Source organism: Lemur catta, chromosome 3 (genome assembly GCF_020740605.2).
Source record: "Lemur catta isolate mLemCat1 chromosome 3, mLemCat1.pri, whole genome shotgun sequence".
NCBI classification, from domain to species: domain Eukaryota; kingdom Metazoa; phylum Chordata; class Mammalia; order Primates; family Lemuridae; genus Lemur; species Lemur catta.
This window is the reverse complement of record NC_059130.1, coordinates 66,170,904-66,194,928: the sequence shown is the minus strand read 5'-3', so window position 1 is coordinate 66,194,928 and position 24,025 is coordinate 66,170,904. Positions and strand designations below refer to the sequence as shown.

Here is a 24,025-nt window from a genome sequence, read left to right as displayed (position 1 = left end):
ATGTGATCAACCACTAAAAGTAACCAGACTCCCTTCCTCTCTTCTCCACCCTCATAAATTTTCATCCTACTGGAGGGTATATCTGAGATAGGCCAGTCAACCAAATTTCAGCCTCTGCATTCATAGTAAGCCCCAAATCCTACCCATAATTCCACATATCCTACCCACTTATTTGCTGTTAAACTACCCTCCCCCCTAAATTTGAACTTACTGTTACTCAAATCTAACTACAGGATTATGAAACACTCTCTGAAATACAATCTGCTATGTTTCTTTCAAATGATAAATTTCTAGCCCCTGTGATCACATCTGTAGAACTGCATCAATAACAACTAAAAGGAAAAATGATTAAACAAAAAAGGCTCACCTAGTGATACACTGCTGCAGCTACTTACTTAAGAGAAAGAAATCTCAAAAAGATATTTCAAAGACCCTGGCTGTAAGCTTTGCTCCTGTTACCATCACCAAAGTGGTATATTTTATTTTAATTGAGGGACTGGCAATCCTCCATCAACACCAATGCTCTACTCGATATTGATTATCATAATATTTAGTTTTACTAAGTGAACGATTTTTAGAAAACTAGTCATGATACTGGTATATAGTCAAATACACAAAACAAAGTAAAACGAAAAAAAGAATAAAAGCAACTGGGAAGTGTCACCAATATGATTACTTTTCTAGTTGTCTAGGACATAAACATAAAGTATTTAATAATGTTCAGGCTATGCATGTCATATACTTCTTTTAAGACAAATTACTTCAGCTGTGCAATTATCACTATTATCTATAAGGTTAAAAGCAGAAGGGTAAAATAAAATGTGGGGACCCACCCATGCAATTCAACTTAAGGTTCTTAATATTCACCTCTTTTAAGTCTGGGAACTCTATTATGTACTGTCTTATATAAAGGAGTTTCTTCTTTCTTTCCCATTAAGAGAAACGGATATATGACAGATGATTGATAGACAGACAGAAGAAGTGAATGAATATACACTTTAAAAGACAATTGGGAGGAAAGAGAAGTCAAGGAATATCATAATGCCCTTTGAATCAAAAATATCTAAGGTATCAAAGATAGATTTAATGATCTAGAGATTACAACATACCCAATCACTTCATTTATCCCTCCTTGAGTGAAAAAGTGGGAAAATAGTTCATCCCTAACCCTATAGTTCTACATGCCTATAAACAGCCAGCCAGATGATACAATTTTCCACAGAGGATGAAGTATAGAAAAATAGCAACCTCCTCCCACACACACACACACACACAAAAAAAAAAAAAAAAAAAAAAAAAATCAAACTACAGTTGTCTTCACTACTGCAAAACTAAATAACTTACCTGTACAACCAAAGATCTATCATTGTGGTAATATTATCTCTTTTCCTTATATCCTGAAGGAGTTGGAGCTATGATCTAGAATAGAGCTTAAGCATCAGGGTTTCAGACTCTCAGCTTCAGCCATGGAGAATACTAGAACCTCCTAAATTCCTTTCTTTAAAATAAAATAATAAAAAAAAAGAATTAAAGAAGAAAATTAACTTATGCTAATAGATTCACTCCTATAATAAGACGAAATAGCAGGTAATAGAATCTATTCACACTTATATCTTCAGTGCTTCCTGGTAAGTCTATAGCCTCAGGGATATTAAGAAGTTGGAATAGGATTTTTAGAAATCAACAAAAACAAACCAAAAAGAGCTTGAAATAAACCAAATCCTTACAACTACTCACTAATAGTTTGAGTCAAAATATGACTCAGTTCTTTTCTATAGTCTGCTCTAAGGCAACATTTTTTTGCTATGACCTAAAGATTGCCTTGATAAGATTTTTCATAACAGAATTTATAATCTCTCATCCTAGAGGCCTTTCCAAATTTTGGACTTCAAGTATGTAAAACTGGAAACTGAACCACAAAAATCATTTAGGTTATGTACACCAAAGAATCAACCAAGTCTTCTATACCTACAGAATAACCTTGATGTTTACTAAAGTAGTAAAAGATTCAAAGGAAAAAGTAAATTTCTATTATTTTTGACATATGTATTTTCAACAAGGACAAAAACAATAAGAATTTTCTTGTTTTAGCACCTAGTTAGCCAAATATTTTAATTAATTAATCTAATTAATTACATTTCATTTCTTGGAACAGTCTGGTTAATTAAATTTTTACTTTATAATAATGTGTTATGATATCCTCTTCAGAGACTTGACAATCTGGCTAAATGGGTTATTATGAATGCCCATCTGGAAACAAGGAAGAATACCAGGAAAAAGGCCAGCACATGTTTATGATGGAAACTGTCACTTTATTACAAGCATAAAAGTAGATATTCTAAAAGTGACATTATTTTGGTGAAGTGTTACAATTTAAAGACTGAAACAATTATAAAACCTTGTAAACTAAAGTTATTGTGTAGTAAAAATAGATTACTGCTTTAGTTAGAAGGGGAATAGGGCTTATATCTGTAGATGCAACCTCTCACAAATATGCCTTATAATTTCTTTTAAAAGCACAAGGTAGGAAAATTATCTAAATATAGCCATTTAATACTATAGTACATTAAAAAATGTTCTCAGTTAACATAAGAAGGGGAAGCACAGTAAAAACATGATCCTACAAGAAGTAACCCCTGACTTGAAAATTCACTTTTCTTATAACAAAGACGCCAACTGACAACTCATTTGTACCCAACCCTGAAGGCTTTCACAAACATGGTAAAACATTACGTTCTATAGCGTGAGAAGGTGGTGGCAATCGTCAGAAGCAAAGAGGATCTACAACTTAAAATGTGTCTCTGAGCACACAGGGATGTGCCCATTCTAACACTCTATCAAGTTCTAGTCAGCCACATTACTACCCTACCCCTATTGGGTCCCTATAAGGTATAGATGATGTTCCTATAGGGTACAGATGATGTTCCTACAGGGTTTACCATAGGAACATCATCTACTATGATATTTATCAGGCAAGAACATCTGCAACTATTGCCTTCACAGTAGAACTGATACTTACAGCTGAGTTCTACCGGCATTAAGATAGACAGGATCCTGCAGATATGTTTCTTAAAAGCCTGATACACTGAAAAAGAAACTTCAGTCAATTACTTCTAACTAAACCCCATGTGGCCTTAATTGAGATTACATTTTTTTCTTACCTTTTTAAAAGTGTTTCGCCTAGTATTTGATTCCCAATCGTCTGTATTTATCTGTCATCACTGTTAATGTCCATGTTACATTGAGACTTCAGGTATTAATTATTTATATGGTTGTACTAGCACAACTTGGTATCTGTGAAGGGAAACCACAATATAGTCACTATGGATGTGTTACTGTTTATAGATCTGTGGATAAAAGCAGTAATATTTCTAAACACTTACATAGCACACTTCATTTCCTAATAAATTTCACAAATTATTCCTTACATTTAATTGTGAAATACATGTTATCTTCAACAAACTAAGATAATTTGCTAACACCAATTCTTCTCAGATAGTACTCACATACAAGTTTTCTAAATTTAATTCTAAATTAAAATTCTACAAAGTTGAGAGTTCCTCAGATTCCTTTTCTTACTACCAATATAGATATATCTTATTTCCCAGAAGTCTGTAATTGCTTGACATTAACAGAAAAGTACTTTGTGTTTTATGATGTATTAAGGAATGAATCTATAATGCTTAAGAATGAAGTATAAAAAGATCATGACTTTAAATGTGACTTTAAAATATTTGATATCTTTTAAAGTGATCTTTTCGCCTTCGATTATCCCTCTATAGACTAATTATCCCTCTCTGTTAAAGGTATTTTGGAAGTAAATAGAAAATAAATGTGATTTAAAATAAATCCGTGTAGCTGCACATTCTTTAAAGGTAAACTTTTTAAAAACAAACTTGATTGATGATTACAAGTCTAAGAAACACATCCATGTGCTTATAATTATGACAAAAAGCATTATATAAAACTTTAAGTTATTTTAACCAGTTTATCAGTGAAGAAAATGAGCTACAAAAAAATGTTCATTCATACAAAAACAAGCCTGTGAATGGTATTCTAAAATGATTTGCCACGGTGTGTCACTCCAAATTCTATACAACAAAAAGAAGGCAAAAATCTTGGAAAATGCAGATAACCTGATCTTATCAGTTTTGTAGATAAAATGTGTTATGGGAGTTGTCAACCTTTCAGGTATGCTCAGTGAAAAGTTTCATTAACAATATAGAGGGATTGAGAAACACCGATATCTATCCTCAAACACTATTCTCTATTCATTTATGTCCTGAACCATTAAAAAATATCTTAATTAGCACCATAAAAAATTTTACAAAATATAAGACCAGAAACTATAAAACCACTAAAAGAAAACCTAGGGAAAACTCTTCTGGACACTGATCTCAGCAAAGAATTCATGACTAAGACTTCAAAAAAACAAAACAGGCCGGGCGCGGTGGCTCATGCCTGTAATCCTAGCACTCTGGGAGGCTGAGGTGGGTGGATCGCTCGAGGTCAGGAGTTCGAGACCAGCCTGAGCAGGAGCAAGACCCCGTCTCTACTAAAAATAGAAATAAATTATCTGGACAACTAAAAATATATATAGAAAAAATTAGCCAGGCATGGTGGCGCATGCCTGTAGTCCCAGCTACTCGGGAGGCTGAGGCAGTAGGATCGCTTAAGCCCAGGAGTTTGAGGTTGCTGTGAGCTAGGCTGACGCCACAGCACTCACTCTAGCTAGCCCGGGCAACAAAGTGACATTCTGTCTCAAAAAAAAAAAAAAAAAAAAGGCACAGACAACAAAAATAAAAATAGACAAATGGGACTTAATTAAACTAAAAAGCTTCTGCACGGCAAAAGAAATAATCAAAAGAGTGAAAAGACAACATGCAAAATGGAAAAAAATATTTGCAAGCTATACATTTGACACGGAAACTAATATTCAGAATTTACAAGGAGCTCAAACAGCTCAACAACAAAAAACAAATAATCCCATTAAAAAGTGGTCTAAGGGCATAAACAGACATTTTTCAAAAGACAAATGGCCAAGAAAGTATAAGATAAAATGCCACTCATCACCAATCATCAGAGAAATGCAAATTAAAACCACAATGAGATATCATCTTATATCAATTAGAATGGCTGCTATTAAAAAGACAAAAAATAACAGGTGTTGGCGAGAATACAAATTGTCAATGGAAAAGCAGCCAAACTCTGTAAAATAACTTCAAGAGGTTTATTCTGAGCCAGATTTGAGGACCATGGCACAGACCAATGCCCAAGAAGCCTTAAGCAAGTGGATTCACTGCGGCTGGGTTACAGTTTGGTTTTACACATTTCAAGGAGACAAGAATTATACGTAAAATTGTAGGCAATGCCCAAGAAGCCTTAAGCAAGTGGATTCACTGTGGCTGGGTTACAGTTTGGTTTTACACATTTCAGGGAGACAAGAATTATACGTAAAATTGTAGGCGTACATTGATTTTACCTGAAAAGACAGAACATCTCAAAGCAGGGGGCTTACAGGTTATAGGTGGGTTGAAATGAAGCTTTGTCTAAAGGCTTGAAATGTTTCAAGTTAAGATAAATAAGGAAGTCTGTTAATCAGAGACAAGCCACTGGCCATATACCCAGACTCAAGTGATTTGCTATGTGGATTGAGGACCTGCAGGTGTGGTTTAAGTTTTGTTTTGCATAGCCTTAGGCCTGTTAAGGAGTTACAAAGGATATCTCCAAGAAGAGAGGGGCAAATGATGTGGCATGTCTGACCTCCTTCTCAGGGCTGACAACTCAGTTGGCCACTGGCCAAGAAGGGGGTCTATTCAGTCAGCTGGCGGAGGAGATTAAGATTTTATTTTAGTTCACAAGAGAAAAGGGAACTTTTATATACTGTTGGCGGCAATGTAAATTAGTACAACCTCTATGGAATACAGTATGGAGATTTCTCAAAGAACTAAAAATAGAACTACCCTTTGATCCAGCAATCCCACTACTGGGTATCTACCCAAAAGGAAAGAAATCATAGCATAAAGATACCTGAATTGGTATGTTTATCACAGCACTATTCACAATAGTGAAGATATGGAATCAACCTAAGTGTTCATCAACCGATGACTGGATAAAGAAAATGTGGCATATATACCCAGTCACAAAAAAGGATGAAATCATGTCTTCTGCAGCAACACAGATGAACTGAAGGCCATTACCTTAAGTGAAACAACTCAGACACAGAAAGACAAATACCACAGGTTCTCACTTATAAGTGGGAGCCAAATAATGTTCACACATGGATGTAGAGTATGTAATAATAAGCAATGGAGATTTGGAAGGGTGGGGGGTGGGAGGAAGGTGGATGATGAGAAATTACTTAATGGACACATTACTTCAGTGATGAATACACTAAAAATTCTTCCTTCAACACAATGCAATATATCCATGTAACATTACACGTGTATGCTATAAATTTATACAAATTAAAAAAGCTTAGCACAAATCTAAGTATTCCTAAATTTCAAGGTTGTCACGACCTCTCTTAAAACAAGCAAGGAAATTAAACTAGCCAAAACTCTTATAGCCCCTACACTGTGTTCATTTCATTTGCTATACATTTCAAATTTAAGCATTCAGCAACAATGCTATATGCTTTCTGAAGTACATGCTTTAAATTATGACAAGTTACAATAATTTTTTCATTTGAATTATGTAACTATAGTAACTTATTTCCAGAAATTTAAAAAACTTAGCTATTTTGTCTTTTTAAAAGCAAGCAAAATGGAAAACTATTTAAGTCCCATTCCTAAAGCCTTCTTATTTATTTCTTAGTACAAAGTTTTGTTTGTTTTCATGTACTAATAAAATTTGTTGACTATTCAAGCATTCCAAAAGCAAACCCCAAACCAATCTTCACTGAAAATAATTACTTTTCCTACTACTTACAATCTAACTCTGGTACTACTGTGTTTAACAGATTACAGAACCTCAGATTCATAGCACACATATAAGCACTTTAAAAGACTACCAATAATTTCACTAGAAAATATTAGCAGTTTTAATAATATAGCAAAGTTATAAGACACACAATTTACTATAAAAATAAAACTGTGAAGTTCAAGCTAAATGCAACCTAAATTATGAGACACTGCAAATTTTTTTTAGTTTTATAAGAGTTTGGAAAAAATTCAGAAGAAAGGTTATACTATAGGCTGGGTACGGTGGCTCACGCCTGTAATCCTAACACTCTGGGAGGCCGAGGCGGGAGGATCATTTGAGCTCAGGAGTTCGAGACCAGCCTGAGCAAGAGCGAGACCCCGTCTCTACTAAAAATAGAAAGAAATTATATGGACAACTAAAATATATATATAGAAAAAATTAGCCAGGCATGGTGGCACATGCCTGTGGTCCCAGCTACTTGGGAGGCTGAGGCAGGAGGATTGCTTGAGCCCAGGTGTTTGAGGTTGCTGTGAGCTAGGCTGACGCCACAGCACTCTAGCCCGGGCAACAGAGTAAGACTCTGTCTCAAAAAAAAAAGAAGAAAGGTTATACTATAGACTCACATTTAGTACCTGACTCTTCAGTTGTTACAAGTGAAAATACCAAATATGTGCACTAAACAATGATTTTAAAAGAAAGAAATATTCAATGTCAGTTGTAAAAAGCATTAAGATAATGGTCAAAGACAGAAACACCCTTCCTAGACAATTTACCTTTCACAGTTACTTGCTATAAAGAGCTGAACCAAATTTTTATTTGGTACAAAGCATGACCAAAGAAGAACACATTTTCCTGGCTCCCTAAATTGTTGAGAACCATAGGTTCAATGTCTTGGATGTCTTCTACAGTTTTAAAGATAAGCCTATTTCATAGTCAACAGAAGGATAGCAAGAAAAGTATCAGATTTGGTGGAAGGAGATGGAAGCATGATTCTCTGTCTTCAATAATTAACTCAAGATGGGCAAGCCACTTTGCCTATCTGTGCTTTATTTCTTCATCTATAAAATGGGAGATATAATACCAGTCTAGTACCTCTCATGGTTATTGTGAAGTTCAGAAAAGATCACGTCCATGAAGTACTTCAGCATATTGGCTCTCAAACTTCAGTGTGTCTAAGAAATTGCTGGACCCAATCACCCTAGAAATTCAGATTCAGCAGGCCTGGACATGAATTCATCAATTTTCATATTTACTTAAGCACTTCATGTCATTCCAATGTAGGAGCTCCCCAATGATGATCATACTCTGAAAAACACCATTCTGTATCACTATATATATACATATATATATATATATATATACACACACACACATATATATATCACTGATATATCACTATATATCACTCTATCTTCTAAAACTTCAGTGTTCATTAAGCATTAACCTAGGTACTCATTTAAAATGCAAATTTCAAAACCTCATCAAGAAATTCAAATTCAATAAACTTAGAATGGAGCACAGATTCTTCATTTATCATTATATAGGTGATTCAGAGTAAACAAGCCCTGCACTGGATTTTTCCTCTTAAATATTTCTCAAATTGTTCCCCACCTCTGTAGTATCATCATCCATGACCAACTTTAGGCCTTCATCATCTCTCATTTGATCTAACCCAAATGCCTTTTAATTAGTCCTTCTACTTACATCTTGGTCCTTTAAAAATGCATGGTCTACCAAGTGAGATGTCACTCTCCTATCTAAAACTCTTCCAAGAGATTTATGCTTCTAGCCAAGATAGATTAACAGGGATGAGATTTATGCTTCCATCTGAAACAAGTAAAAATCTGGACAAAATGTATGAAATATTTTTCAGACACTGGAAACCAGACAATGCAGGACAATGACAAATGAAAGAGAGAAAAATAAATAAAGCCTGTAATTGCCTCCATGCTTACTACTTGGAGAGTTTCTAGGCTGCAGAGTAGGGAAGGCGATCCCAGGCAAGCTCGGTGGTTTCCCAGAGTTAAGATGAGGAAGTAAGGAGTCTCAGGAGGCCAAAGTAGCTACACTCTCCACAACAAAAGAAGAAAGATTCAGAGAGGGAACAAGATCTCAGTAGATCTTCAGAAGTACTTCTTAAATACTGATCAGTATCCAAGGGCAAGACACCCATCAGTGAGGGTATGCTGGAAAATGTAACAATGGAAGGTTTACTGGTATTTAGTTCCTAGTTTACAGGGTTACTAATGTCTGTGGTGTGTATACTTCCACTATAGCCAATTTCAAGCTACTAAATAATATCAGTGAATGAGAAGTTGGTAAGAAATATATGGTAGTATATTACACATTGTGTTTGTACCATAAGGACACAATAGATGTAAATTACTATGAGTGCACAAAAATAGTAATATCTAGTGAGTTTTGAACATTTATTACTCTTGTTCTTAGTGTAACTGATTCAATTATAAGTTTACATAATTTAATTCTATTGAGAATTAAACTAGCTCACAAACTTCCTGACATTTTAACAATTGCCTTGCAAAAGGCAGCTCTAGCATATCACTGCATGTGGCTCACACAGGGCCATAAATAGTTTGTGTATCTACCAGGTATAGTGGAAAACCTTATATAATTCATGGGACATCAAGTACAGTGCTCAGTACACCACTACTTTCAGTGATGGTACAAAGTGACCTCTAGACTAAAGACTGTTCTGGTCCCACCTAACAAAGATATAAAGCAAGCCTCAAAAGAACAAAGTCATTTCCAAGGAGCTTAACTATTAATATAACCCAGAACAAAGCCCAAGAATACAAAAACATCCAGCACCAAACAAGGTAAAACTGACAATGCCTGGAATCTAATAAAAAATTACCAAACATAAAAAGAAGTGGGCAAATACCATTCATAATGAGAAAATTCAATCAACAGAAAAAAACCTGTACGTGACAAAGTTACTAGAGAACAACATTAAATCAGTTATTATAACTCTTCTTCACATGTTCAAAAAGGTAGAGGGATAGATTAAGTATGTTAAATAGAGATATGAGATTTTTTAAAAAACTCAAATTGATTCTTCTAGTAAGAAAAACATAATGTTTCAGATGAAAAATATGCTGGCTGGGATTAGCAGCAGATGAGACACGGGAAAGAAAAGGCCAACGAACCCGAAGCCATAGCAAATAGAAATCATGCAAAATAAAAGAAAGAAACAAGACAGGAAACAATATATATAAATGAGTTGTAGAACATCATTAAGAAGCCTAACGTATGAGTAATGGCAGTCTACAAATGACTGAGAGGCAGAAAAAATATTTGAAGAAATTGGCCAAAATTTTCTAAATTTGATGGAAATTATAAATCCACAGATCAAAGAAATTCAATAAACCCAAGCATAAGAAACATGAAGAAAACTACAGTAAGCCAACTCATAATCCCATTGCTTAAAATCAATAATAAAAGAATATCTTAAAAGCAGATAGAGAAAAACACTCCAAAACAAAAACAAAAGCAAAATCAAAACTAAGAATAATAGACTTCTCCATGGAAACACAAACGAGAAGACATATCTTTAAGGTACTGGGAAAAGAAAAAAGAAAGAAAGAAAAGAAAAGGAAAAAAGTATCAAGCAAAAATTCTATACCCAGAGAAAATATCTTTTAAAAAGTAAGGCCGGGCACGGTGGCTCACGCCTGTAATCCTAGCACTCTGGGAGGCCGAGGCGGGTGGATCGCTCGAGGTCAGGAGTTCGAGACCAGCCTGAGCAAGAGCAAGACCCCGTCTATACTAAAAATAGAAAGAAATTAGCTGGCCAACTAAAAATATATATAGAAAAAATTAGCTGGGCATGGTGGCGCATGCCTGTAGTCCCAGCTACTCGGGAGGCTGAGGCAGTAGGATCGCTTAAGCCCAGGAGTTTGAGGTTGCTGTGAGCTAGGTTGACGCCACGGCACTCACTCTAGCCAGGGCAACAAAGTGACACTCTGTCTCAAAAAAAAAAAAAGTAAGATGACATAAAAACAATTCCAAACTTAAAATGTTAAAAGACTACATCACCAACAGATGTATATTATAGGAAATGTTAAAGGGAAGTTCTTCAGGCAGAAGGAAAAGATACTAGATGAAAGTCTGTGTCTACCCAAAGGAAAGAATCAGAAATGGTAAAAGTAAAAATAAACATAAAAGACTTTGCCCTTAGCTTTTAAATATCTTTTAAAACTAGGCCTGATGCAGTAGCTCATGCCTGTAGTCCCAACACTCTGGGAGGCCAAGGTGGGAGGACTGTTTGTGTCTAGGAGTTCAAGACCAGCCTGAGCAACACAGTGAGATTCTGCACTACAAGAAATAGAAAATTCAGCCAGGTGTGGTGGCATGCACCTGTAGTCCCAGCTACCCAGGAAGAGCTCAGGAGTTTGAAGCTGCAGTGAGCTATGACTGTGCCACCACACTCTAGTTTGGGCTACAGAGTGAGACCCCATTTCTTAAAAAAAAAAAAAAAAACTAACAAAAAAGACACCAATATATTGTGCAGTGTATAGCATACACGGGAGTAAAATATAACAGCACAACTGGAAAGGGAAAATACTATGTTGTAAGATTCTTATAATATATGTGAAGTGGTATAATATCACTTCAAAGTACACTATGATAAATTAAAGATGTATACTGTAAAACTTAAAGCAACTATTAAAAAAGGAAGGGGAAGAAAAAAGTTATAGCTAATAAGCTAACAAAGGAAACAAAATTTCATTAAAAAATAATGCAAAAGAAAGCAGAATAAGAGGGATAAAGGAACAAAGAGCATATGGGAGAAATCAAAAACCAATAGCAACGTGATAAATTTAAACTTAACTATGTCAATAATCACTTTAGGCTGGGCACGGTGGCTCATGCCTGTAATCCTAGCACTCTGGGAGGCCGAGGCAGGTGGATCGCTCGAGGTCAGGAGTTCGAGACCAGCCTGAGTAAGAGCGAGACCCCGTCTCTACTAAAAAATAGAAAGAAATTATCTGGCCAACTAAAATATATATAGAAAAAAAAAATTAGCTGGGCATGGTGGTGCATGCCTATAGTCCCAGCTACTCGGGAGGCTGAGGCAGTAGGATTGCCTAAGCCCAGGAGTTTGAGGTTGCTGTGAGCTAGGCTGACGCCATGGCACTCACTCTAGCCCGGGCAACAAAGTGAGACTCTGTCTCAAAAAAAAAAAAAAAAAAAAAAAAAATCACTTTAATGTAACTGCTTCAAATGTAAATAGTCTAAAACAGTTTAAAGCAATTCAGTTATTTAGTTAACTGGGAAAAATAACAATAAATACATTTTAAAAGATTCAAGTCATATAAGTTGTGACCACAATGGAATTAAATTAGAAATCAATTACACAAAATATAACTCAAAAGCCCCAAATATCTGGACATAAATAACATGCTTCTAAATAACCCATAAGTCAAAGAAGAAATCAAAAGGGAAACTAACATGACATATCAAAATCTGTAGGATGCAGCAAAAGCACTATTTACAGAGAAATCTAAAGCAGTAAACATTTATCAGAATAAAAAGAAGTCTCAATAACTTCAGTTTTTACCTTAAGAAACCACAAAAAGAAAGGATAATATAACCCGTATAAAAAGGAAAAAATAATGACCAGAAATCAATGAAATAGAAAGCAAAAAGGCAACAAACAGACAAAAATCAATAAACCCAAAGCTGTTTAAGTAAAATCAGTAGAACTGATAAATCTCTAGCCAGACTTATCAGGAAAAAAAATACAAATTATCAATATTTTTAAAAATGATTCTATAGTTTTTTTAAAGTAATTATTCAAACAAGGGTACCAAAACAATTCAATGGGGAAAGAATAACCTTTCCAACAAATGCTGCTAGCACAACTGGATATCCATATACAAAAGAATGATACCTCACACCATATACAAAAATTAACCCAAAATGAATCAAAGACCTAAATGTAAGAGCTAAAATGATAACATTCTTAGATGAAAATGTAGGCGCAAATCTTTGTGACCTTGGATTAAACAACAGTTTCTTATATATAGGATGCTAAAAGCATGTGATTCCACATAATTACCCAGAGTAGTCAAATTCATACAGACAAAAAACAGAATGGTGGTTGCCAGGGACAAGGGGAAGGGATAATGGGGAGTTACTGCTTAATGGGTACAGAGTTACAGTTCTACCAAATGAATGAAGTTCTGGAGATGAGACAATGATGATGGTTACACAACAATGTGAATGTACTTAATGCCACTAACCTGAGCACTGAAAAAATGGTTAAAATGGTAAATTTTCTATGTCGTATGTATTCTGTCACAATTAAAAGATTAAAATTCAAAAAGTATAAGCAACCAAAGAAAAATACAAATAAATGGGCATCATCAAAATCAAAACATTTAAGCCTTACAAAAATTTGACAGTGTGAAAAGACAAACTACAGAATGAAAGATATTTGCAAATATCTGTCTATAAAAAATGCTTACAACTTAATAAGTAAAAGACAAGCGTAATTTTAAAGTGGGCAAAAAATCTGAAAAGATATTTTTACGAAGACAATATACACATAGCTGATAAGCACATGAAAAATATTCAACACCATTAGCCCTCAAGGAAATGTAAATCAAAACCACAGTAAGAAACCACTTTACATTCACTAGCATGGCTAAAATAAAAAAGATGGACAATAACAAGTGTTGGAAAGGATGTAGAGAAATTTGTACCCTCATACATTGCTGGTGGAAATATAAAATGATACAGCTGCTTTGGAAAACAGCTTGGTAGCTCCTCAACAAGTTAAAAAACATAGAATTATCATATGACCCAGGAATTCCATCCCTATGTCTATATCCAAAAGAAAGGAAGACATATGTTCACACAAAACCTTGTATGCAAATGTTTACAGTAGCATTATTCATAATAGCCATAAAGTAAAAACAACCTCAAAATGCCCATCAACTGCTGAATAACAAGGTTTATCAAACAATGAAATACTATTATATTAAGCCATAAAACGGAGGTATTGATACATGCTATAATATGGATGAACCTTAAAAACATGCCAAGTGAAAGAGGAAATGTACAGAATAGGCAAATCCACAGAGAACAGACAAAAAGGGGATAAGTGATTACAGAGACTGTGGGAGGGAGGAGATAGCAGAAAGTGAGCACTATGGGTATGGGGTTTCTTTTTAGAGTGATGAAAGTTTCTGCAATTAGGTACTGGTGATGGTCACTCTACTTTGTGAATATACTGAAAATCACTGAACTGTACACTTTAAAAGGGTGAATTTTATGGTATGTGTGTATCTCAACTTTTTAAAGATAGGAGACTATAAATAAATTCTTGTCAATAAAACCAACAATTTAGATGAAATGGACAAATTCCTTGAAAAACCACAAACTTCCAAAACTTACCCAGGAAGAAATTTCTTAAATATTCTTAAAGAAATTTAAGTTATAGGTTAAAAACTTACTAACAAATAAACTCCAGGCCAAGGACCACATTCCTCATAAACAAAGATGCTACATTCTAAACAAATTTTAACAAACCGAATCTAAGATATAAAAGGATAATGATAAACATGACTAAATGGTGTTTATCCCCAAAATGTAAGATTGGTTTACATGTACATAAAGTTGGTTCAATGCAATTCACTCATTTTTTTTTTTTTTTGAGACAGAGTCTCGCTTTGTTGCCTGGGCTAGAGCGAGTGCCATGGCGTCAGCCTAGCTCACAGCAACCTCAAACTCCTGAGCTTCAGCAATCCTACTGCCTCAGCCTCCCAGGTAGCTGGGACTACAGGCATGTGCCACCATGCCCGGCTAATTTTTACTATATATATTTTAGTTGGTCAGATAATTTCTTTCTATTTTTTTGGTAGAGACGAGGTCTCACTCTTGCTCAGGCTGGTCTCGAACTCCTGACCTCGAGTGATCCACCCACCTCGGCCTCCCAGAATGCTAGGATTACAGGTGTGAGCCACCGCGCCCGGCCCAATTCACTCTATATTAACAGTCCAAAAACAAAACAAAACGCATAAGATCATCTATACAAATACAGAAAAGGCATTCTGAAAACAATCCAAAATCCATCTATGGTGAGAGAAAACACATCAGTGGTTTACCATCGGATGTGGAAGAGGGTAGCAGGAGTTTACAAAGATTAGAAAACAGTCTGAGGAAACTTTGGGGAGCTGGATATGTTCATAATCTTGATTGTACTGATGGCTGCACGTGTACATATGTATCAAAATTTAACAAATTACATACTTTAAATATTTACAGTCAATTATTTCTCAATAATGCTACTCCAAAATAAACCCAAGAAACAAAGTAGTTTCAAAGACACAGGTTAAAATCTAAGCATCTTAATGAGGGTGCAAATTGTACCTGGCTTTTCCATCACTACCTAATTCTATTCTAAATCCTCCCTAGTAGCTAACCAGATCTAAATTGCAATCTCTCATCACAGAGGTTTTCAACCATAGCTAAGTATCAGAATCACCTATTACATTTAAGGAAAAAAGGTAACAGGAGTTTCTGATTCCATAGGTCTAGAATTCAGTCCAGCTGTAGTTTTCTGTAATTTTTAAAATTTTATGTTTGTAAGTGTTTAACTTTTCCACTGAAGTATAATTATACATAAAGAGAAGTACAAGAATCATAAATGTATAGCTTGATGAACTATCACAAAATGTAGAGGTATACATATTCTTTAAGAATTCCAAGGATGGTATGATGAGCAGCCAAGGATTAAAACTATTACCTCTGTCTCAGGCATCTTTACCTTCCTTTCTTCGTTCACCTCACATTTATCTTACCCTTCATGTCACAGATCAGATGCAACTACCTTCTCAGGGAACTCTGTGCACAGCTCTTATCATACTAATGAGCATTTGTGGTGTTTTTTAAAACTGTTTTTTAAGATAAGAATCCTTAATTAAATTATATCCTGGAAAAACAGAAGAAAGTGAAGCTACTCAAGTTAAAAGTAAACTGCAAGACAGTAAGCTTGGCCACCCTCCCTCAAATTATCCCCCTAGGAGTTTGAAAATAACTATTTACTATACCCATCACCTATTCACTTGTCTGTTTCACTCACCAAAAGTGTTCTATAGCAAGGTCTATCTCATTTTTCATTTCCCTTGTGCCTAGAAAACATTATTAAACATTATTATTGGTACATTATTCAAACTAAGAGGAATATGAAGGACAAATCAGTAAGGTATACAAAAAAAAAAAAAAAAAAACACGAAGCAAGGGGAACAGTATCTGTAGAAGCCCTAAAATAGAAAACAGTTTGGCTTGTCAAAGGAACTGGAACGAAGCCAACGAGGCTGAAACTAGTGGGTAAGGAGGAAAGCATCATTAAATAAGCTTTCAAGTAGATGAAAGGCCTTGTAGGTTATGGTAAGAATTGTGATCTGTGTTTGTTTTATGTTTCTATTTACTTTCTTAAAATTTTATTTGGATTATTTATTCTATTAAAGAATTTTAAGGAGAGGAAGGACACAATCTAATATACATTTTTAAAAGATCATTCTGGCTGCTGTGTGACTGTGAACTTAGAGCATAATGGGAAAGGAACAAGAGTACAACAATAAATGTGACCCAGAAGAACAAAAGAATACAAAGTTGAAGCAGGAAAGTGATACTGATCCAATTTTGTCGCTGATTTTCATTCATTCAACAAACATTAATTGGGACCAACTGTCATAATTGGCATTGTTCTGGGCACTGGTAATGCAAAGACAAACAAAAAGTCCCTGCTTTCACAAAGCTTACACTTATATAAACAAATCAAATACAAATTATGTCAGGTGAGAAATGCTACAAAAATAAAGCTGGTAATACAATGAAGAAAGATGAGTGTTCAGGGAGAAACTCTCTAATGATCTGACAGTCAAAGAGCAATCATGCAGGGCCTGGTAGACTGTAAGAAGGACTCTGGATTTTATACTGAGCAAAATGAGAGCCACTGGAGAATACTGATCAAGGGAAGAATATAATTTGACATTTTAGGCCAGGCGCGGTGGCTCATGCCTGTAATCCCAGCACTCTGGGAGGCCGAGGTGAGAGGAATGCTTGAGCTCAGGAGTTCAAGACCAGCCTGAGCAAGAGTGAGACCCCATTTCTACTAAAACAGAAAAATGAGCCAGGCATGGTGGTGCATGCCTGTAGTTCCAACTACTTGGGAGGCTGAGGCAAGAGGATTGCTTGAGCCTAGGAGTTGAATGTGGTTGTGAGCTAGGCTGATGCCATGGCACTCTACTCAGGGCAATGGAGCCCAAGAGTTGGAGGTTGCTGGGAGCTAGGCTGACGCCACGGCACTCACTCTAGCCCAGGCAACACAGCAAGATTCTGTCTCAAAAAAAAAAACAAAACAATACTTAGAGGAAAAAGATTAAAGTTTAGAAAATAGTTTTATTATGACCTACAAATAACAGAAATTATCTTTCATAAACACCTATATCTAACTTCATAAAAGATAAATTTCAAGTTGTTCATAAAATTCATAAATTATATCTTTTTGTTAAATTTCAGATTATGAGACTACAAATGTTTAGGTTACATATATTGCTTTTGCCCCACCCGAGTCAGAGCTACCAGCATGTCCATCCCCCAGACAGTGCTCACCACACCCATTAGGTGTGAATATACCCATCCTCTCCTCCACCTTCCTACCTGAAGAATGTTACTTCCATATGTGCATACAATTGTTGATCAATTAGTACCATTTTGACGGTGAGTATATGTGGTGCTTGTTTTTCCATTCTTGTGATACTTCACTTAGGCAAATGGGCTCCAGCTCCATCCAGGATAATACAATTATATCTTATTTTCCCAAAGGTTTACAAATTAAACTTCACAGAGGAACTACCAGTAGAAAAATATTTGGTCCCAAATACACAAACTTTTCCACATTAACTGCCTTTCAAAAGTGGACTTTTAATAAATATATAGCACCAAATGAAAGATTATATTTGAATGTTGCCCATTTTACAGCAATGGAGTAAAATGTGAATGGCCATAATGTAGAAGGTACTTTGACTAGGAATATTTTAAAAGTGTCCCATTATTTTTCCAAGTTTAAAAAACGGACTGCTACAGAAAAAGAAAAAAAAAAAAAAACAAAGAAAGAAAACCTCAATATAGTTCCCAAAATTTCTTTTAAATACACTGGCTATTTCTACTTCCCCAGACTTAGCAACAAAAAACTTCATCCAGAAATATTTAAGGATAGGTATTTTTTCATTTCTGGGTCTGTTGGCCTTTTGCCCTTGGCTATGAAGTCATTACAGTTTTGCATATCAGATTGAAGTAAGCGCCTTACAAAGACAAAATAAAATCAGAGTATTTTTCCCTTTACAGAGGCAAAATCTAAAGTCACTCTCTAATAGCTTAATCAGCCAGACACAAGGAGTCTAGTGGTTTATAAACAAACCATTAACTGTTCTTAATTATATACAACAGAGCATGTTTATTTCTGCAAAAATTCTGGTTGATTGAACAAATTAAAGAAACCTAAGAAAACTAGAACATATCTGAAAACACTGGAAATGCAAAAAACTCAATCTGAAAAATTCTATGAACATGAATCAAAGGTGATCTGTCTATATAATGCAGATGTACCTAGAACATATATTTGAGAGGCATCTAAATATACTATTAATAAAAAAACACAAGTTTTGGGTTTCAATCCCAAGTAAACCACTTACTTGCTATATGACCTTGAGTAATTAGCCTCTGACACCCATTTCTCATTTGTGAAATGGAAAGCATTCCTATCATATAGAATAGTCCTGAGAATTAAATGAAATAAATCATACAAAGTATTCCCAGTACATAGTGTATCTATTATGTACAATATACTAGACACTACACTTTATATGCATTCTCATTTAAAACTCTCAAAAACCGATGGAGGCCAGGCATGGTAGCTCATGCCTGTAATCCTAGCACTCTGGGAGACCAAGGCAGGAGGATCACTGGAGGTAAGGCGTTCAAGACCAGCCTGAGCAAGAGCAAGACCCCAGTCTCTACTAAAAACAGAAAGAAATTAGCTAGGTAACTAAAATTAGAAAAAAATAAAAACTAGTTAGTCATGGTGGCGCATGCCTGTAGTCCCAGCTACTCGGGAGGCTGAGGCAGTAGGATCGCTCGAGCCCAGGAATTTGAGGTTGCTGTGAGCTAGGCTGACACCATGGCACTCTAGCCCAGGCAACAGAGCAAGACTTTGTCTCAAAAAAAAAAAAAAAAAAAGCCACTATGGAGATAGGTACTATTATAAAATATCACCCCCATTTAACATATGGGGAAACTGAGGGTTAAAAAAGTTAAGTATTTTACCCAACAATATAAAGCTAGTTAAATGGCAGAATACAGTTTTAACCACTCTATAGATGCTGTGCTTTACAATAACAAAGACTGTACTTTCACAATAACCTCCAAAGTAGATAGGTTAAGACATCATCTTCATATCCTATACCGTATATAGCAACAGACTCAAGAAATGCCTATGATCACACAAATGACGCCAGAATTTGAACCTAGGTCTTAATGCCCAAACCAGAGTACAATCCAAGAAACTCTGTGACTCTCTGCATCATGTTAATAATTTTATATATGTTCTGATGCTGTAAACAAAATTAAAAAAACAAACAAACAAACAAAAAACTTTATGAACACTTTGAATGAAGAACTTCTTCCAGGAGAAAGTAAGATGGGTATGCCTGAAATGTAAGTGACACCTGATCTTTGTTAAGACTTCCTCCCAATGGCTGTGAACATTCAAGTTTTCCAAAAGTTAAAATATAAATTTACTTGAGAATATCAATAACAACTTTACACTACTTATTTGAAATTTTGAGAAAAACTCAGTGCTAATCAGAAGCAGAATATATTTTGACAGATCTATTACACTGTTTTCTATGGTATGTTTCTTGTTTAATGAATGACATTAATAATTTAGAAGAGAACTAGAGATGAGAATGTTATACTTTTTTTAAGTCATTAAGATTCTCCTGCAAAGTTATTCCCTCCTTTTGTTCATAGAAAGGGAAAGAATATCCATCTATCCATGGAAAGGCATGGGACTGAACACAAGGCAGCACATAAGGCCTGACACCAAAAGTGCCAGTTGTATTTATTTCCTGTTTATCTCCTAGAATAGAAAACTTAAGAGAAGCAAGCTGTCTTAGTCCATTTTCTGTTGCTTATAACAGAATACTAGAAACTGACTAATTTATAGAAAAGAAACGAATTAATATTTCTGACAGTTACAGATGCTAAGAATCCCAAAGGCGAGGGGCTGCCTTTGGTGAGAGCCTTCTTGCCACTGGAGACTCTCTGAAGAATTCCCAGGTGGCACAGAGCATCACAAGCCAAGAATGCTGAGTGTGTACCAGCGAGAAATAAATTTGTTGTTTATAAGCTACCCAGCCTATAGTTGTCTGTTATAACAGCCCAAACAGACTAAGATAATGGTTAGTGAGACAGATAGAAAGACAATACTCTCTCTCAAACAATAAGGCTAAAATCATCAATGACCAAGCAAAAGAAAGAAGCAGAGCATTAAAAAGACATCATGTAGGCCCAGCAACGGTGGCTCATGCCTGTAATCCTAGCACTTTGGAAGGCAGAGGTGGGAGGATTGCTGGAGGCCAGGAGTTCAACCAGCCTGAACTCTACAAAAGATAGAAAAATTAGCTGGGCATGGTGGCACGTGCCTGTAGTCCCAGCTACTCCAGAGGCTGAAGCAGGAGGATCATAGGAGGATCTCTTGAGCCCAGGAATTTGAGGCTACAGTGAGCTTTGATGACGCCACTGCACTTTAGCCCAGGTGACAGAGCAAGACCCTATCTCCAAAAAAAGACATCATATAAACCAGTAGTCCCCAGCCTTTTTGGCACCAGGGACCAGTTTCATGGAAGCCAATTTTTCTGCAGATCGCAGGTGGGCAGGGGGCAGGAGACTGAGCTCAGGTGGTGATGAGAACAGTGGGGAGCAGCTATAAATACACATGAAGCTTCACTAGCTGGCTCAAGGAGGCTCACCTCCTGCTGTGCACCCCCCCCACCCCGATCCTACCACCCGTTTCCTAAGTTTCATGGAAGACAATTTTTCCATGGACGAGGGAAGAGGGGGGTGCATCAGAACTCTACCACCAGTCCCTAACAGGCCATGGACCAGTATCAGTCCATGGCCCAGGGGTTGGGGACTACAGATTTAAACACTTTGATTTTGCTCTGCCTGAAGCCATGTTGGATTTTTCCGCTTCATAAGTCAAAAAAAAAAAAAAAAAAAATCCCTTTTTTTACTGATGACTTAGAAGAAGAAATGAGAAAGCACTATATATCATTCTTAGGTCCAAATTAGCTTATTAAATCCTGGAACAGGCTAGCTTGAAAATGATTCTTATACTAGCAAGATTGATTCCTTTCAAGATGCATTAATTGAATGTATACTATGTCCTACATATTTATCATTAAGATATGATCTTAACACTAGACAACCATTCATCTTCCACAGACATCTGCAATTGAAGCATAAATAATTCAGCAAGGCCTATGTGAAACACCTGATGTAAAGATCCCTCTGTATCTACAATTTTTATAAAAGTACATTTTACTTTTATCAACTTGTGGTTTTCTTCACAAAAGCTAACTGTATACTGCATTTTTAAAATGCTTACCAAAATTATGATTCTTAAATGCTACCTTTAAAATATTAAAAATAAGTTACATAATAATTTTAAAATCAAATTCTGCAATGCTGTATTGACTGATTATGCATTTGTCAATTAGTTAAATTTAGATAAAAGGCTAAATTTCCATAAATTTCATTCAGTGATTCTTATCTTTTTTTTTTTTTTGAGACAGAGTCTTACTCTGTTGCCCAGGCTAGAGTGCTGTGGTGTCAGCCTTGCTCACAGCAACCTCAGACTCCTGGGCTCAGGCAATCCTCCTGCCTCAGCCTCCCAAGTAGCTGGGACTACAGGCATGCGTCACCATGCCCGGCTAATTTTTCTATATATATTTTTAGCTGTCCGTATAATTTCTTTCTGTGTTTAGTAGAGACGGGGTCTCGCTCTTGCTCAGGCTGGTCTCGAACCCCTGAGCTCAAACGATCCGCCCGCCTCGGCCTCCCAGAGTGCTAGGATTACAGGCGTGAACCACCGCGCCCAGCCCCAGTGATTCTTATCTTTAAGGATGTTATTTAATGTCAGTTTTTTAAAAAACCAGTCACAGGTAATAAAATGGTTTCTTAATCCTTTATAAAAGCCATGTTCCCTCTATCTTAAGAATTCTCAGTGGTTTTGTTACAACAATCAAGAACAAGTAAGACTACGAAAAGTCTTAAAAGCAAATAAAATAATCAATAGGAGACAGATCAAGGTAAAATTCATAGAGTTTGGATATTTTACCATTCCTCTCTGTCGGTATGACAGAGTACTCCCAGAAATATCCTTGATATCAATGTCAAGGTCTGAATAGCAAAATACAGAGGACCTTAAATCTTATCAGATGTGTAGCAATCCTCTAAATTCTTACAGTGTTACTGTCATTCTGATAGGGCACAAAAAATTTTTCACCAGCACACTAATCAACCTCTAAGCTGGATTCTCTACCACCTCTAAGAGTCTACAGAGCAGGTAAAGGAGTTCCCATGCTATTTTCAATATTTCAAAAACCAAAATTGCCATAACAAATCATATACAGTCAATTCTCATTATCCATGGTAGTTATGTTCTATAAAGTTAGCACACTGAATTAGTGAATGCTTAATACCAAGGGAAATTCAAAGTTCCTACAAGCCTCTAATCAAAACATTTTCATCACCTATCAACACATATCCTTGCTTTATGTGTGTTTCTATTTAAAGATACTTTAATATTTATTGATTCATCAACACTGAACTTACGGCCAAGAGCACCATAATTCATACCCGAATGAAGTTTATCTAACGTAGATTTTTATCACAGCCTTTTTGCACACAGAACACTAGACAGCACTTCAGCACTTAGGGGTAATTTTATACAGTGAAATAACTTCCCAAAAAAAGGACAAAAGAGAGAATATATGGCACTAAATAAAAAGACCTCAAACACTTGCTCACAGTAAGAAAGCTGGAACAAGAGGAGAGCATCATCCTGTTCAACCTCAGCTGGGAATGTGCACATGAGGTGACTCAATTTTCACCACTCTAAACATGTCTGCAACTGATTGTGAAAGTGCCAGTAGTATTGATTTGGAGGTTACAAATAAATTGAAGCTAATAGACGAGTTCACAAATATGGCATCTGAGAATAATGAGAACAGAACGTAGTCATCCTTCGGTATATGTGGAGATTGGTTCCAGGACCCCCTCGTATAGAAAAATCCATGCAGACTCAAGTCCCATAGTCAGCCCCCTTTGGAACCTGCCTATATGAAAAGTCAGCCTTCCATATACTTGGGTTTCATATCCCACAAATACTGTATTTTTCATCCACATTTAGTTGTGATGCAGAATCTTCTAATATGGAAGGCCAACTGTATTTGCTGAAAAAAAATCCAAGTATAGTTGGACCTGTGCAGTCAAACCCCTGTTGTTCAAGGATCAACTGTATATTTACACTGTGTAGTAATCATCAGTTCCATCTACAATTCTTGATTTCTGACTAGAAAATTATATAGAAACCACTAGCTATCTCAATGCTGATCAGAAGTACTAACACAATTTGTTTAGCAAATACAGCCCTGGAAAATATAAGTTGTGAAGGAAAATAATAAAGGAGATCTTTTACAGCGAAAAAGTTGAGACCTATTATCCAGAAAACATTAACATGAAAAAAAAAAAGATAATCAAATCTTAGTTCTATGCTTCTGCCTAGGAAAATTTAATGTGCTAATATAGTTGGCCTAAGTTAAATTGTGTGTTTAAAATACACTATACTACAAAAACATATTAAAGCATTCTTAGAAGTATAAAGCATCACACAACTACAAGGCTTCAGGAGTTCAACTTACTGTTCCATCTGCCTAGAATTCTTTTCTGTCTAGATCCCTCACTTTTTTAAGTTCTCTGCTTAGGTATCACCGTATCCAAGAAA

At 35.8% G+C, this 24,025-nt stretch overlaps 1 protein-coding gene across 4 annotated transcripts in view; it reads right to left on the bottom strand.

The window, feature by feature from the left end:
• ZZZ3 (zinc finger ZZ-type containing 3) overlaps positions 1-24,025 on the bottom strand; it is a 105,273-nt gene that overhangs the window by 60,623 nt on the left and 20,625 nt on the right. For 3 of the 4 annotated variants that reach the window (XM_045547717.1, XM_045547715.1, XM_045547718.1), the window contains exons 2-4: positions 3,162-3,294; positions 3,020-3,085; positions 1,345-1,498 (exon numbers count right to left, since the gene is read on the bottom strand). The gene's annotated coding sequence lies outside the window, so the exon portion shown is untranslated. The remainder of the gene's footprint in view (positions 1-1,344; positions 1,499-3,019; positions 3,086-3,161; positions 3,295-24,025) is intronic. The other variant, XM_045547716.1, reaches the window with a different exon arrangement.